The 18,852-nt window shown below is 34.3% G+C and overlaps 1 protein-coding gene across 3 annotated transcripts in view; it reads right to left on the bottom strand.

Annotated features, from left to right (window-relative positions):
* Positions 1-9,813: 9,813 nt before the first annotated feature.
* Positions 9,814-18,852, bottom strand: part of LOC126979170 (uncharacterized) — a 56,056-nt gene continuing 47,017 nt past the window's right edge. For all 3 annotated transcript variants that reach the window (XR_007732754.1, XR_007732755.1, XR_007732756.1), the window contains exon 5: positions 9,814-18,786. The gene's annotated coding sequence lies outside the window, so the exon portion shown is untranslated. The remainder of the gene's footprint in view (positions 18,787-18,852) is intronic.

Raw genomic sequence — 18,852 nt, 5'->3', positions numbered from 1 at the left:
ACTAAATTGAAGTACTCACCTCATCTATCTAAGCACAGATTAAAATGTTATGTTACTAAGCTAAGTACCTACATATAAGATGAGGATGAAATAAGAAATACATGCACTAGCATTATGTTTTGATTTCAAAAACTGGACAGGCATGTGCGAAAAATGCATTATGGAATAAAATCATGAGGATTGTCCCTACATAATTTTAATTAAATAAGTCATAAGTTACCATTACCCATAATAGAATGACTATGTAGTTAATTCCATCAGCTATTAATTTAAATAAATAAGAGCTACAGCAGTTTTGAGATTCATTCTACATGAAAATATACGTCAGCCACAGATTACTAATCTAAATGATGCAAATTAATAACAATTATTATTAATGGGTAACGTTACATTAGTGCATCACTATTCGTGCATCCGTCGGTATTCGGTCCGCGAGGGCGCGAGATCGATTCGTCGCGCGACGTTGCCACTCTTCCCAGTTTTGTTTGGGTTGGTAGCTGTTGGCTGTTTGCTGCGCAGTGCGCTGTGCGTTGCCGGCGCCAAAATGCACAAGAAAAAAAAGTTAATTATTGTAGAAGTCGTGCTCTGTAACTTAGCTCTACCGTTGCCGAGAAAAATAAAGGAACATTAAGTTACTTTTGATATTGCGCCTTAAGATTACTTACTTACAATATTCAATTCCATATAATTGGCAGATGCAGGACTTTCTTATTCATTCATCATATTTATTCAGGATTAAACTTATTTAATAAGTAGGTACCTATATATTTACACAAAATAATGTAGATATTTTTTCGATTCAATTTGAGCTTTTGTCTACATTGATGTTGAAGTATTTTTGTATAGTGTAAGTACTAATTAGTAAAGCCAGAAATAATAATTATCATTAATTCTTAAATTGATATTTCCTGCTATAAATCGCTACTCGATTTTTGTTTTACACAAAAGTACTTACGTAGGTACCTAATGTACTTTTTCAACCAACCTATTTGTGCTATGTTGAGGATTTTATAAATAACGTTTCGTTAAATTATGAATATTATATTATCTGTAATTTCTGATTATTAATACCTATTTAACCAATTCACGTGCATCGCAAACTTAGAGAAAATAAAATCATCCAGAAGATTTCTGTTGAATAGTTACACAAATATTTTTTTATCTAATCTTGTCAATCCCTAGGCTCGGTTTATCATTAGACAACTACTAGGATCTACATACATTTATATACAGTTGGTAACAGATTGTTTAATGACGGTTGGCTAGGACTCAGTAATTTTTGGCTCAGTAAATAGAGTTGATCAGTATCTAGGTTAGTAAATAAGTAAACACTCGTCATTACTAATTACCAGGTGCTAATGAGAGTAAGCATTACGTCATTGTTATTATAATTGGTTTGTTTTCAGCTGCTGTTTCGCCTGCAACACCAGAGAAATCACAGGAGCGTTGTATATTAGGAAGGTTAGATGTACGCGCTTTTCGAAGTGAAAACTTTTTTAGCACTTTTTGTTAGGGGGCAATCTTATGAGTTCGCGTCACCAACATGCTCATGACTGGCGCACGCGATAAATATTGTCGCTGACGTATTATGCAACATTATGATGTAAATCTTATAAGTGAAATGGAATGGATTTATTGAAATGTTCAATGTTTATATATTATATAATGTGCATTGTTATTGTATGATTAATATATTATGGAAAATTAGTTTAAAAGGTTAATTGAGAAAGGTTAAAAGGTTTACAAGGTTAATTGTTTATATTCAAATTTTCAATTTTACTATTAGATGTTCTAAGTTTTCACTTACTCATACGTTCATGTTACCCATGTCGTATCGTCATAGAAATACCGTGGTAGGAAGCTAATATTAGATTTGGTTTTTCGTGACTCAAGTCTGCTAAAAAACTGCACTGTGATAGGTGATAGCAAAGTCTGGCGTGTTCTCTAGCTCTAGCTCTTCGGAACACTCCCTAGGATGATGCGGTAAAAGACACGCGATGCAGCGAAGTCTCTACGCAACGCTATCTCAGCTGCAGCATGAATCTTTAAGGCGAAGAGTAAGCAGAAACCACGCAAACATGGTGTTTTTAGACAAGTTTTGTGGTGAAAGTATAGCATTTTGAGCTATGAACACTACTAAATCCTGTTACACATATCCTTAAGTCTTATTTGTAGGTTGCTAATGCTTGCTGTTGGTTATAGTTAACACTGCCGAGCCTTTCTGAACTACCACTTTTCTTTGAAGTTAAACAAGTTTTTTGGCATGGCGTGACGCATTTTTTTGGTACTTCTCTCAGTAAAGTTATTGTTATAGCTTGTACTTTTTTGTGTAGGTTCATTTATTCAGATTAGTAGTGAATAACGAGGATTGTAAGCATATAAACTGTTGTCCACCCAAGAATTTTGAAAATATTGGCTTTGTTACGTAGATGGCGGGCCGGCAGCCGTGAACGCATATCGCTCAAGGTCGCTGGCATTCAGTGTCGCCTTAACCTTTTAAATGCTTTATTAAAAAATGGCTCTATTGTAAGTCCCACTACTCCACAGCTGAATTTCTAAGTGATCGGACAACCTGGGACTAGATTATGATTATTTTATAGTAATACTAATGACAGTACAATATTGTACATTTTGATGAGAAAAAGGGCAAAATAAAGAATGCTGGGAAAGTTTCTTGCACCGCTTCTTCTCTCTCAGAGCGCCATTTGTTTCCGAAGCGGAAGTAGTATCTAGTTCTAATTGTAAAGGAATCAATTTTGAGAAAATAAATGCCTTCTAACCAGTCTAACATATTTCTATTCCTCATTTAAAATGTATCGCAAACTTTTTTAGATAAGGGCTGTAATATCTGTCGTTTGCTCACGGATGAAACAACTGTTCTATTTAACACCCGGAGACGTCCGCTCCCAACCGATGGCCGATTGGAACTTGTGTTTCCTTCTTCGGTTCTGTTCATTCTTTATAGAGCATTTAATGTCACACAAATAATGCCAGTGTCGATGTCATGACAATGAATGTTAACATATATTAAATTTAAACAAGATGTCATCTGGATGTGTGGCGGTCCTCCACAGTGCGGTTTTCAAGGAGCTTTCTTCCACGTACTACAAAGCTGTGGAATGAGCTTCCTTGTGCGGTGTTTCAGGGACGATACGACATGGGTATCTTCAAAAAAAGCGCGTACACTTTCCTTAAAGGCCGGCAACGCTCCTGTGATTCCTCTGGTGTTGCAAGAGATTGTGGGCGGCGGTGATCACTTAACAACAGGTGACCCGTACGCTCGTTTGTCCTCCTATTCCATAAAAAAAAAAGCTCCTAGAAACGCCAAGGTGTATCTAAAGAATCAAAATTAGAAGACTTATAGAAGAATCTATCCAGTAGTATTTGTGTGTTGCGCGCATGAATTATGGAAACCTCTATCATTAAATTTTTATCGTTTAGACTAAAAAAAATAAATGTTGGTCGATTCTTAGACCTACCGTTCAGCCGTTTCGTAGGAGTCTGGTAGCCAACACCGCGACACGAGAATTTTATATATTAAATAAGTTGGCATTGGTAGATCCTCAATAAAAAGGTATAAAATGCCTATTTTTATAAAAAGTATAACTTCATATATATAAGTTATAATATCTGTTATATAATATATATAACAGATATTTTAAGACAAAAGTTTTAAGTAATGCTATGTGTAACAGCTAGATAAAATGTCTCGCAAGTTAAGTGATCACCGCCGCCCACAATCTCTTGCAACACCAGAGGAATCACGGGAGCGTTGCCGGCCTTTAAGGAAGGAGTACGCGCTTTTTTTGAAAGTACCCATATCGTATCGTCCCGGAAACACCACACAAGGAAGTTCATTCCACAGCTTTGTAGTACGTGGAAGAAAGCTCCTTGTAAACCGCACTGTGGAGGACCGCCACACATCCAGATGGTGGGGATGATATCCTAACTTGTGGCGTGTCGTGCGAAGGTGGAATTCGGCGGCTTTCTTTAACTTTGGTCAAATTCCCGAGCAGTGTAAACGCTGGGTGATGCAATGACGTTCTATACGGGTGATGCCCACACTTCTGAAAATCCTTTTGTATAGACACGTAGGTGCATATCCTTTTAACTTTGAATCTAATAGTACAAACAATTTGTTATGTTTTTAAAGTGATAACGCATTAAACGATTAATACACAAATAAAATTTGAAAACAAAATTTTATGAACGATGTGGGACTCGAACGGTTAGCTCAGTTGGCAGAGCACTCTCACGGACCGCGAGAAGTCGTGGGATCGAGTTCCACATCGTTCATAAAATGTTGTTTTCAAATTTTATTTGTCTAATAGTAGAAGTTATATAAAGAACAATTAGTGACCACATACAAACAAGTGGTCCCCTCGCTCGGCCGTCTATGACTGATATAAAAATCATGAACATTAATTATAATGGATCTGACTTAATAAAACCTCATATTGCGCGCGATGGAATACCTTATCCTAGCGATCTTAGCGATGTCAGGAACATGATGTCACGCGAACCTTATAACTACGACGTTCTGTCTCTATAAAGCGAAAGCTTCACCTTAAAAGTATTATCAACAGTTGCATACAAGACTTTATCTACACCCATGATATCCTGATGAATCCTCTACAAACATTAAAAAAGCCAGTCCTAGTAACCATAATAATTATCATCCAAAGGAGTCTTATTATGAAAACGGATGATATAATGTTGTACTGAATTTCATTACAACACTCGTTTGGATGATGTAATGGTTATTAGGACATTGGGTGTTTGAATGTTGGCAATAAGCTAACTGTTTTAGAATCTTTATTAGAGGATTTAAAGCTTCGGTGTAGATAAACACAGTTATCATCACCAACGGCGTAAAAGCACCGCACCGCTCTCTCACAGAGTTCTGACATACTAGCCTGGCTTCTGTCATCTAGCCTTTCATTCAAGCTCTCTTTGTCTCTTCATTCAAGCCTTCTTTACAGTACAGCCTCTAACCATGGAGAGACGTTTCGGTCAGCTTTTTCCTTCAAATTGGCCCCTAGTCAATTTTCTGTATAAATAACGCCTTTAATGTTTAATATTTTTGTTTTGTCAGTTTAATTTTTTTGTAATTACAGTTTTGAGCACCAAGTTCATTGAGTATTATATCCTGTATTTTATTCCGTACGACTAATTTTCGCAGCGGCTCCAATTGTCGCAAGTACGGTGTCAGAGACCTCAAAAACATCTGATCGTAGTCTTCCTCACTCGGAGCATCATTGAAACTCTCGCCAATTGGATCTTGATCGGGTTCTGCAGAATCGCATTCGCTTGTTGACAAGACCTCAGTTTTTGTGGAACAGTAGTCTTCCGTGAGGACTTCTAGCACGATAGTCTGGTTTCCCTCATGGGGTGCATCCTCTTCTCGGAGAGTCACGAACCACAGGTGCTTAAAGTACCGCCACTTGCCCGTGTAATCTTCGGGGCTCATTACGTTGACCCTCTTCTGTTCTTTCACAAATAGGTCCCGAAAGTTTTTCCATTTCATGCGTAGCAACCTCTCGTCATCTGAATAAAAATAATATTCATCAGATTATGTACCTACTACAATCCTAATACTCATGTTATCATAATAGTAAAGCAAGGAGTATTTTTGTGTACCCTTTTAGTTATAGGTTTATAGACTTAGATTAAGGATTGGTCTTCGCTGCGCTCCAACTAGATACTAGGTACTCGAGCCAGTCTCGAACAATGTGTGATGTTGACGTGCCAAATGTTCTGTTAAACTTTGCTAATAATTCAATGTAAAATAACACGAAGTGTATATGTTACACACAAGCATCTTTACACATACTTAGACAATACACACTGCAATATAAAATCCATAATAAAAAATCTATTGTTCTTATGTAGCGCGGTATCTAGTTGGAGCGCAGCGGAGACCAACCCTTAATCTAAGGCTATATAATATATTCAGCTACGTGAAAGTGAGTACAATACTCTATATGAAAGTACGGTTGGCAACAATATCTCGTGGAGGTTTTAGGTCGATATCAGTTGGGTATCTAAAAAAACCGGTTAAGTGTTAGTCTCACACCACGAATTCCGTACTAACTATAACACCATGTAGGTTTTGTCATACTTTTGTAAACCATTTATTTAAAATTTACATTTGCAGCCATTTTATTTTTTAATTATTTTTTTATAGATGCAACAATATTACATACTCTGTGAAAACTTCGGCTGTCTTACTATTGCGGTTTATGAGATACAAACCACAGACAGACGGACGAAAAGTTACTTTTTAACTTTTTTTTTACTTAATTCAATTTCAATAATATTTCGTAACATTATGATTTGTATCGTCAAATATGCTTCCTGTTATAAATTGTTTCACAGCAGAATTGTTAAACCGTGCGTTAGTAAATTCTCCCACAGAAAATATGTCCATACAAAACAAATATTGGAAATAAAAATAATTATGGATCCCAAATCGAAATAAAAAGTATTCTATCTCTCAAGTTGGACTAAACTGCACTCCATGAAGTAATCCCCATATAAATCCGTTCATTAGCTTAGGAGTCTATCGGGGACAAACAACGTGTCACGTAATAATTATATATTATGATAGAAGAATAAATACGTGAGTACAAATTTTTCAAAAATAACAATACAATTTCATGTATTTAGCTGCCATCTATGTACGAATTGAAATAATGTTAGTGCCGTCGCTGATAGCATTATCCGTCACATTAACGAGTAACAAGATTAACTTCTAGATGGCGCTGTAAAAATAATAATGCCAGGTAACTGTCACGACTCAATCGCAGCGAAACAAACGCCCAATGTCGCTTCGGCGTCTAAATTCTGCAATACCAATTACCTCCCATTACTCGGGTAATTTCCTTCCATGCGCTATTATTCTCTCGTCTGTCACGAAAATTCGGATCCCGTCGGTTCCACAAACATGGTCTTGCTTTCACCTCTTTTATTAACTGATACACGTTAATTTTCTTCATCTCACTCATTGCGTAAATTTTTAAGCGCGACTCGACACGCACACGCGTGACGCGTCAAGCGTCTATACCAACTGTCAGCTTACCACAGACTATATACAGCAGCTACTATTTACTAAGCGAATATTATAAGAACTTGACAAGACGCACGTCGGTTTTAGTGTAGACGGTAGACGTTCTGTTATAACTTATATTTTATAAGTTATAGCGTCTATCGCCTGCTTGTAAATAGGTATTTACTATTTACATTACAATTAAGTAATAAATATTCTTTGCTATTTAGTATTAACTCAAAACTCGCTCGCTCGAGACGACGCGAGTGTTCTTGTCATAACTTATGGTACCTACTCTGTGCTTGTGGTGTATCATTGTATATAAATTTTGAGATTAGAGCTGTGAATACATGAGCGTAGTAACAAAAATATAATATAATAGTACACGTACGTACGTAAGAGGTAGCGAGGATTCTTTAAAGAGCTAGATAAAAAAATCCTATAAATTATATTGTTTTAGTCGTAGTTCTGAAGCGAAGCTTTTCCATATACGTAATTTGATTGTAGATGTTACATTTTATTGAAAGTAGACTTTATTTTAATTAAAAAACAATTTAAACTGCATTCATACATTTTTAAATAATTGCTTGATTGAACCGGGAATCGAAGATGATAATGTCAGTTGTGTAGGTACCTACACTTACGGCCATGTCAGCTTTTCATTTTTGTGAACAAAATTTGACATCAAATGTTAAAATTATGGTCTATTTAGGTTATTTTAGGTCTTATTCTTCCTTTTTAGCCGACTTCAGAAATGGAGGAGGTTATCAATTCGACTGTATTTTTGTTTTACGTTTGTTACCTCAGAACTTCCGACTGGGTGAACCGATTTTGATGATTCTTTTTTTGTTTGATAGCTGCTTCCCAATTTGGTCTGCCATTGATCTGGCATCCATGAGAAAACCATCAAAGTCTTAAATTTGCATTATGTATGTGCGCGACAAATGGACGAATAACTCAATATCACGCCCACCGATTTCGGTTATTCTTTTTTTATTGGAAAGGATGTACTTCAAGGATAGTTTGATGAGAGTTTGGTGACGTTCTGACTATGAAGTTCATGACATTGTAACGGAACTTTTCAATTCTTAGGAGCAAATTAACGATACTTAATCGGCCGATTCTTTCATATGATATCCGGATATTTGAGTCACCTACCTAAAGGTCATTCCTTGACCATTTAAGTAATTGTCGTAGTCCAATAATGGAACTCTTTAACGACTTACGGTAAGGGTGCGATCTGTGCAGAATTTCAAACTCTCTGTTATCAAATTGCAATGTGCTTACGTTCCTTGCTGCATTGAACAATTTAGTAGGTCTATACATATTCAGACAAATTAGTGTACTTCAGATTAACTAAAAATAAATAAAATATTAAAAAAAAAAAACAACTGACAAGTCGTCCCTTACTGTCATAAAAAATCTAATTTTCTATTATTGTTATTTTTGGAGTGGGTGTCAGCCATGGTAGGTTTGTAACTACATCATGCTTCTATACTTCCAAATTCTTCTTTTCAGACGATATGAACATTTTCAGGCCTATTAAAACTGCAATCTGCTTCAAGAAGATCGGCTAAGTTCATATTGTCAAGCGAATAATCTTTTCTTTAATATCCATCCTCTTTAATTATATCATCTTCATTATCAGCCTGAAGACGTCCAATGCTAGACAAAGGCGTCCCCAAAGATTTGAACAACGATCGGTCCTGCGCTGCCCTCATGGACCGTTTTCCGGCGATCTTGACCAGATCATTAGTCCATATTGTGGGGGGCCTACCAACACTGCGTCTTCCCGTACGTGGTCGCCATTATGGAGGACTTTACATCTTCACCGGCAATCTATCCGTCGAACTATGTGCCCTGCCCACTGCCACTTCAGTTTCGCAAACATTTGGTCTGTCAATGACTTTGGTTCTCCTACGGATCTCCTCATTTCTTATTTGATCTCGCAGGGAACCTCCAAGCATATATACTGGATGATAATATTCCATCTTTTGGCAATACGTAAAGTTAAAATGAACTATGCTTAAATAACTTAAAACAGCTTTTTTTGTCATCTACGCGCCTACTTCCACATATACATGCAATGCATCGGCGCAAAACTTTGCTATAAATATTATAGCAGGCGTTAAATATATTTAATGCCTTTAACCAACAACTTCAAGTTCTGTAACGTTACATTGATAGTGCTTTATACTCACGATGAAAAATAAAGAAAATTGCCAATATTATCATCCCCCCACCATCTGGATGTACGGCGTTCCGCCACAGTGCGGTTTTCTAGGAACTCTCTTCCACGTACAACAAAGCTGTGCAATGAGCCTCTTTGTGCGGTGTTTCCGGAATGACACGACCTGGGTATCTTCAAAAAAGTACAGCTTCCCTAAAGGCTGGCAACGCTCTTATAGTTCCTGTGATGTTGCAAGAAAATGTGGGCGGCGGTGATCATTTAACACCAGGTGACCCGAGTTCTCTTTTTACATAAAAAAATATAATGTTACAAATTGAACGCAGTGTGTTATTTGGCATACTTTAAAATTATTCAATATACAAATTAAAACAAATGAAGACTGCTTAAAAAATGGATGGACAACTTCTGCGTCCGTATATTAGTACTTGATCTATGAAGCACTTTTGACCCAGTTGTCACTCCAAACGTTAGCGCGTTTATTCCACATTTAAAAAATGCAAAAACTTTTTTTTGGTACTCCAGGGGTAGCTATCTAATTAAAAACACACACGAATTGTCCACATTTATTTAGAGACATCAGTATAAAATATATGAGCTATAAAATAGTACAGTCATTAACTTAAATTAAAATCTAAATTATTTAATAATTTAAATAATATTATATACTTAAACAACTAAAACATGCAACGTCTATGAAAATAATATTATGAAATTAATACTACGTCCTGACAGCATGACGGATAGAAAAATGAAACTTAGAATAAATAGATTTGTTAAGTGAAACATCAATAACATATTTAAATTTTTATTGGCGAAACTCACATGTACACGCGGAATGTAACACAACTTATATACAATTTATAAGCAAAAATAAGAACCAAGTACTACGGGAGAAGAAAACATGTAGAAGATAGAATTTAGAGGGAAAATGATTTGCTTCTTATAACTAAGAAGAAAGAAATTGTTGTTTCATCATATTTATTGTGATAATATTATTTGATTCGACACATTACAAAGTGTCCTAGACTTTAGGACTCTTTGTAATGTGGACCTAGAGCATAGTGTTATGTAGCGATATGACCCCGGTCACGTTACACTGCGCCCGTCAAACTGAGACGAAGATACAATGTCTGATTTAAATATATTAATTATTGAATTACACGGTCTTTATTGATGGGTGTATTAAGCATCGAATAGCTTTTCTACCAGGAGAACATAGGGTTAATAGAGATTGCAATACAAAATGAAAAAAAAATGGTTTATTAAATACGTAATCGGTTGAACCCGTCAGGCATTAAGTTCGGATTGGTTGACTAGACATAAGTATCTTTGTAATTCTTAATTATACGATTATTTTAGAATTCAAAATAGAATTTTAAGTATCACTAAAATCTTACAAAATCTAACATCCACAGTACCTACATGGAAGCTTAATAATTATGAAAGGTATGTCAAATCCGTTAAAGAATTGTAAAATAGAGATTAACTAGGTATTTATTTCAACAAGCATATATATTTTTCGTAACATGGATACGCATTATGTTTACCTACGTAGGTATATAAATTCGGCGAAATTTCCAAAAACTAATTTGGCACAGCAATTGAATAGAGAAAGCGCTAAAATATACATACTTTACATATACAATATATATTTATACCCCCTTATTCATAATAGTCTGCTAACTTAAAGCATTGCTAATTCGCACTCTGTCTTCTTCTATTGACCTAAGTCAGAATGAGAAAAAACACTCCTTAGCGGCTCTTTAAAGTTAGCGAGCCATTATGAATAAGGGGGATAATGTTCAATGATATTTTGATAACATGGACAACTAAATTATGGCATTTTAAAGAGATGATATGGGCTACGTTCATTGTTCACAAAACATTCTATAAATTTAAAAAAAAAACATAAATACATCACCTTTGAAAGCCTGGACAACTCATTGCCACTTAATAATATCAAGAGTCAAAATGCTAAGTTCCAATTACTCATATTGCTGCATTGAATAATGAATTAAATCAAATGAAAACTATACTTTTATTTTTATACGTATAGATTCAGCGTGATATCAGAAATAAACGCAGGGGTAGAACTATTTAACCATAATCATTAAGAAATTAATTAAAAATAAAAATACATAATTCACCTAAATAAATAAATTTTCCATAATATAATTTCGGAACAGCCTGTAAGTAATCTAGTATCCGCGCACTAGCTAGCCACTGACACCAACTTCGTGCCATCTTGTGCGACCAGGAGAGGTTGTTTAAACTGTTGTTTCCTACATATAATATAATTACATAGTTTGTTTGTAAATTTCAATATTTCAAATATTTAATTTGATTATTAGATTTATTTCTTTATGATGAAGGTTAAGTACTTCTTCCCTGTGTGTTCATTTAATATCGCCTTTGTAACGCCGCGATGCCTATAATGGTGTTTTCTTCATAAACGGAAAGTTTAGGGACATCTGTCACTATTCCCAAAACCTTGAAAAGAAATGCCAAAATGAAAATGAAGCGAGTTTGCTTCAGGTGTATTTTCAGATGCTTTGCTTGTTTTCACAATACAGGTGACATTTGAAGCCCTTCTAATTGTAATAAAAAATACGTAAAACATTTAAAATTGTCCAAGCTTTCAAAATATATATATATTTTTATAGCAGTCTGAATAATATTTTGCAAATCAGAATGTACTAAAGCGTAATATAAATACAGTAATATGCTCATAAAATATCGAAAATTTAATTCGCTAATATCGACTCCTAACATAACCCTACAATAAGAAGTAAATACTTAACTCTAACACCGATTAATATATCTAGTAGTAATACATCGTGTTCATTGTAATATATTTTTATTATTGAAACTCTCCTTCGTTGGATGTGTTTGTCTCACAAAAGGAAAGGCGGTTACAACTTTCAAGATGGCTGATTTTCAAATACGCTTTCATTTAAAATCACGTAAGGACTAAATACGTAATCCATGATGAAGTGATTCACTTGACTATGATTGAGGTTTGAGACTTTACGTATTAAGAGGACACAAGTTAGGGGCTTTAACTTAGGTCAGTAACTATTTTGATGGAGATCAGTATCATCTTTGTGTATCTGTTTCATTTTTTTTTATGTTTTGTAAGTGCTGGACTACTTATAACGGCTTCATTTATTTATTTATAATAAATCAAAGTTGCAGTAGTCCCCTTGTTGTCCGTACTGATTGTTGTCACGTCCGCATTAGCACGACTGACATATTAATTTTGAGTTTTTATGGCTGCATTTAGTGCTAGACAGACGGTCAGCGCTGGCGTCAGTCAAGCGTAGCTATAACAATGGAAACATAATATGAACGCGTACAGTCTAGCGCTGAGGAATCTCTACGCGCGTACAGCTACGTCAAGGTCGCGCTGACGAGATTCGTCGGTCGAGCTCTTCGGTAGGCGTACGTCAGCGTCGCTCTACTAACGCGCTATGGCGATAATGTACTGTAATTGTACACGCGTAATCAATTTTTCTGTCAGCTGAGCATTGAACGCAACATGGTCAACGCTGACCGTCCGTGTCGGTCGACCACTAAATGCAGCCTAAATCTGAGAAAGGCCGTAGCTTATTACCTTTAAGGACGCCTTCCGCAGTTGTTTCTAGTTGAAATTTCAACCAACAATTGCCTAGAGTCAAATTGTCTATGACGAGTATAGTTATTAAAGTAAAACCGACTTTTAATTTTAATAATTCAAAATGTATATAAAATTGTAAGTTTATTTGATTTTATTTTAAAATAATATATTTTATTAAATTATTAGACATACAAAGCGTGGAAGAGAGACGTTAACATACAAGAAAAAGAAAGTGAATATATTATTTGATGTCAAAAGTTTGAAATTAATATTCGAATAAAAAGAATAATTAAGAATTAATTCCTCCAAAATTTATAAGAAAAAATGCCTATTCGTTGTTTGTAGTACCACAATCTAGGACTAATCTGGGTCAAAATGCAACTATTTCTAGGCTCTGTAGGTCATATAACTCACTGGCCAAATTGCAGAACATTGATTTATTCATTCCGCTTGCTCAATATAAAAAGATAATGCTTAATTTACACATGGGACTTAGAAACTTTGTTTTCATACTTTCATTTTTATTTTAAATTATATATTACAATATTTTTATATTTTAATTTATAAGTTGTTAAAACTACTGTCCTATAAGGGTAGTAAAAATTATGAATGCTGTGATAGCTTATAAGTGAATTAACTCTTATCCATTTTATTATTATATTTTAAGATTAAGCATGTAAAGAGTGTAATTTGTTAGTTGCATACCGCAGTCTATGTTAAAGTAAGCGTTACTGTTAACGTTCAATTTGATTTAAACCTTAACTGTAACAACTAATATGATGCAACTCAACCTTATACAGATAATGAAAGTGCTAATTGTAATAATAACTAAATGATTCTTTCCTTTAACAAACACGATCCAATAAGGAACACAACGTATTTTTGATGTTAATATATGTCTCGAAACACCAGCTTATTTTAACTTTAAATTCAAAATATTTAAACTTATTTAATGAATCATATGTCAACATCAAAGTATTTACAATTCGTCGTACTGCATAGTCTAATTCCACATAAAATTTATTAGTAAACAGTAAGATAAAATCTAAAACGACATTTATCCACAACACCAATAGAAGAAAAATGGTAGATAAGTATGAAATCTACTATTTAATTTAAGTATGGATCATTTATTGGACCCATATTATAATTATTTTAGAATATGTAATGAAATGGATGTCTTAATTTTATCGTGGGTAATACAATAATTTTTTTTAAAACAATTTATATGAAAATCATAATTTGAAAATGATGGAACTAATTCAATGTTTTTGTTTAGAACACTGGGTCAGTCTCATATGATTAGATTTTTATTTTTTATTTGCGAATAATTTTGAAATATATTTTAACCTAAATTTTTATTAGATGTATTTCACAATAACCTCGTATTTGGCGGCTGACGTCGGATATTGTTTGTTGATATATCATATATACATAAAACAAATATATATATTCATAAAATTCTAACCATACTAAATCCTTTTTTTTAATTTATAAACAAAACATCGTAGTTCCCGAATGCTACCGAATACAATTTTATTGTCTCGTAGTTTTCCTACAAAACTAAGACAATTTAAATCATTTAACTCACAAACGAAAACCTTCACATGTTAACACTATCCAATTTGTTAATTATTTACATGAATAAACAATTTATTATTAATTGAGTAAATTGGTTAAAAAAATAATCTATTTTTTTATCAAATATTTTAACGAAATATTTACGTTATCCAGTTTTATTTTAACTTGCGTCACGTCTAAGCCGATTGTGTTATTTTAAATTAAGAATAATATTTTTGTTGAAGTATAGTAAGAGGTTTTTTAGCTCAGAAAGCACAGTGCAAGACCGCTCTAGTTGGACCGCTCAAGTTAACCGACATGCATACGAAATGATCGAAATAATATTTCGACGCTTTGTACTGCGGTTTGCAGTTCTGCGCTGCGGCGCTGTAATGCGGTCCGACCTTTAACATGCTATGCCTCAAAGTGCCTTCTGACAAAGCGCAACTACCATGCCACTTGAATATTGGGTTGAATGAAGTTATTAGGCACATCACTTACTGTGAGGTGAACGTCTTGTTTATCTCGTCACCTTCATGTCAAGTTCAAGAGTAAGTGGTAAACCTTGCCAACTTAAGTGCGGCTTAAAGCAGCATCGTATTTGCCCTCATTGCGTTGAAAGAAAAAAAATATATAAATTTTTGATAACAAATCCAGCAAAATATGTCCAGTAAACAATAGTATATACTTACCTACATATCGAGATAGTCGTAAATGACAGAAATACTTAATACTAATTGTTAACACTGACAATGATTCGAGTATCTAAATACATAAATATTTACGCCCGTTCAAATTTCCAAAAAGTTCTGACACATTAAAAGAACAAAGTTATAATAATATAAGCTCAGTGAAAGAAGGACTCATGAATACAATAAGGGCTATATTTCACAGGGACACCACACCACGGTGGCGCGACTGGTTGCGCGTAAGCTACCAAACTAGACACCAGTGTCATGACGTGTCCGAGCTGAAACGGATACCAGTGAATAACTCTCTATAGAGCTGTATACATTTACGGCCGTTTTCAATAACCTATCTATCCTTAACTTAACTTACTAGAAGTAGACAAATCTATCCTTTTACGCTTACTTACATTTCAATAACCTATTAACAGATAGCATTGGACTATATTATATTGGACATAACTATGGATTGATAAGATCTTGTCATTAAACGGTGACAGCAATGTATCCGTAAGTTAAACTAAGGATATGTAGGTTATTGAAAACGGCTGAAAGTCCAATGCTATCTGTCAATAGGTTATTGAAATGTAAGTAAGCGTAAAAGGATAGATTTGTCTATCTAGTAAGTTTAACTAAGGATAAATAGGTTATTGAAAACGGCCGTTAGTTGGTAGCGGCGACTGGTTGCGCCACCCGCCACCATGGTGTCCCGGTGAAATACCGCCCTAAATATTGCCCAAATATTATTCAATGTTCAAATTTGGCCGTATTCCAAAAGCATGGTAGTCTTTCAGTGACAACCATAGAAATCTAAATAATAAGATAATTAATGTCATTACACCGGTTCAGACGACTTAGTAGGTATTTTGTTAGGCGATGTATATATGCTTTTACAACATGATTCCAGAAAATGTATAAAACAAAAGAATTGTTAATAATCGTTTGTGTAGTTACTATACCATAAATGGCTTTCTTGATGATATTAGCACATTAAGATTTGAGCGACCATAATTTTTATATCAAAATAATAAATTTTATTGTGATATAAATTATGAAAAAAAAGAAGACCGCTGAGTTTTTTGCACCCGTTCTTGTCAGGTTTTTTCCTTTTCGAATGAGTAGTAGTATTTGACTTGCAATAAGTAATTTTTAATCCTATTTTGTATAAAATTTCAATATTAGTATTAATGTTACAAGTACCAATTCATTGCGGGACCACTGCCGTCTTTATATTGATATCCGTACGCTTGCGACGCCTTGGATATTGACTATTGAGGCACTTATTAGAAAATGGTAAAGTTTAAAAAGTTTATTTTGATTGGTATATTTACAGGTTGTAGAAAAGTTTCCGCAGTTAGATATACTGAAGTAAACCAGTGTAGAAGCCTTCTTAGTTACATTTCAATGCTGACAACAATACACTTGATAATAAATTAAGTAATGGACCACTTTTGTAATACGGACCTAATACTAAAAATAGCTGATTATGTTTCTTTTCTCAATGTAGATAGTGATGTTTGTAGGAGACAGAACTTCTTGAATAATTTATGACAGGACCTTATTAATACTATTACCAGTAATACACGAAAACATGGTCGCAATCATGTCTTAAATACAATTATATGTATTTGTTATAACATTTTAAAATCTTGGAAGAAATCAACAAAATCGGACGGTGTAGAGGGTAAATCATACAAAATTATTAAAAATATTATTATATACAGTAATGTTATGTTATATCGAATATCATTCGAATGTACCTTGAATTCCGTTGATATTGTTATGATATGTTTGATTTGCGGGTACTTTCATATTTACCAAAAATAGACTCGCATTTGCAGTTGGAAACTATTTATGTATCAAACATGTAAATATTGAAATGTGCACTTTGTTTAAAATTTTGTAAAAATAATTTTATAAGTTAGTACCTACTTGCCTACTTAATAAAAGTTAAGTAGGCACTAGATTACAAATCGACAAATCGTTTATTTTAGGGTATTGATTTACTGAAACTATAAGTAAACATAACTTAAATATAATAAAATTGTTAAATCTAAAAATAAATAACCTCAAAAGTCTATATTTAAATAAACTAAAGTGTCCTCAAAATTTAAAGGTATATCAAAAGATTTCAAATATTTTATTTAATGTTTCCTATAGTAACGAGTATTTAATACAATACTTATAATATATTTTTTATAAAGGCTTAAAGTTGGAGTGTAAGTAAAGCATATCAAGTATCCGAGAATCTTACTCAAATTTGACACTTAGAAAAAAAAACCTTTAAAATGAATACAAACAACAAATTCAATAAAATGTATAGATACAACAATAAGCCATTTACTGAATATTATGTGGTGTCAACACTGACCTCTACTATTTACCACTGGACTGGCGGCTGTCAAAGTGCTTTTGTGCCTGTTTGATATTCGCCATTTTGGCGCTGTTGGCCATGTAGCGATGGTCTGCGTTACTAAAACTAGTAATGACAACCTCAGCTAAACAAACATCGATAGGAAAACTATATACCATAAAAAAAATATGTACTTTATTATGTTAATTCCTGATGTATAAATAATACGGAAAACGAATGAAATTAATCCAGCATCCAAAAATATTTCAGAGTAGGTACAGTACCCTTCCATCGCATCGTCAAAATTTGCTCGCAAGTGGTGCTTCAAATAGGCACAAAAAATTGTGTCAAATATATGGAACAGCCTGTCCAGTGGTATTTCTACAGGTCAGTTGGTGTCATTTGGTCATAACAGTGACATACCAATCTGAGTCGCTTTACAAAAAGAGCTGAAGTGTATCATTCTAGGTCTGCCAGCATGGGACTTAGGCTGACATCTGTTGAGCGTACTTAGACTTTACTTATGTTATATTAGCTGATGGTTAGCTTAACATAATCTTCCCTTTTTTATACAGTCATTTGACAGCTGAAATTTTACTGAGCTTAAGCTGAGACAGGCCAAAGCAAAAGTAAAGTTCGCATTTGATCACACTTGGCTAAGTATTACCTAAGTAGAGTCTAAGCAAAGTTTAAGTACGCTCTTTTTATCTCAGCCTTACAGAGTATCTCAAGTGCCTTAGATAATTTATACGCCTAGACAGCTGTGAAAACGTCGAAAAAAATAACGACGAACTCTTAACCTCTATTTTCAACAACACACGCACACTAAACCAAAATGACTAGCATATCGCGAATGTAAGACGCAACTGTCATGCACACTATTTTGATAAACCTGGCCTGTTATCACACGTTGCCTACCAACAAAAGGCTATATCTAGACGTATAAAATATTATCTAAGTCACGTGCCTGTAATGCAATTCAAAGCAAAACATCGTTATGCGACAGATAATGTGTTGCATCAGTACTGCTCGGGGTAAACACTGTACAGATCTATTATTTCGTACAATAAATCAATAATTTATTTACAAATAAAAATATAAGCGAACCTTTCGATATTACACTCCATATAATGAAAGGATATTTAAGTTTCACTTCCAGCCGATGGTTGCTTGGTGAGCTCGGCTTCGCGACTCATGCTTGGCTGTGTCTTGAGCTTGTGTTTGTAGTCGTGGGGGTCCACAACACCCACCTGCTTCTGGTTGGGCTGAGCTACTCCCGGTTCCCGGTATTCCCTATTATACTCCCTGTCAAATATGTGTATGCAGTAGCATCTGAAAAACATAGTCAACTTTATTTAAAGAGGGAATTCAACAAATCATGCAAGATTTTATGACGAT

The sequence above is a fragment of the Leptidea sinapis genome, chromosome Z (genome assembly GCF_905404315.1).
Source record: "Leptidea sinapis chromosome Z, ilLepSina1.1, whole genome shotgun sequence".
NCBI classification, from domain to species: domain Eukaryota; kingdom Metazoa; phylum Arthropoda; class Insecta; order Lepidoptera; family Pieridae; genus Leptidea; species Leptidea sinapis.
Note: the sequence above shows the minus strand (reverse complement) of the source record. Positions and strands in the feature narration are given on the sequence as shown.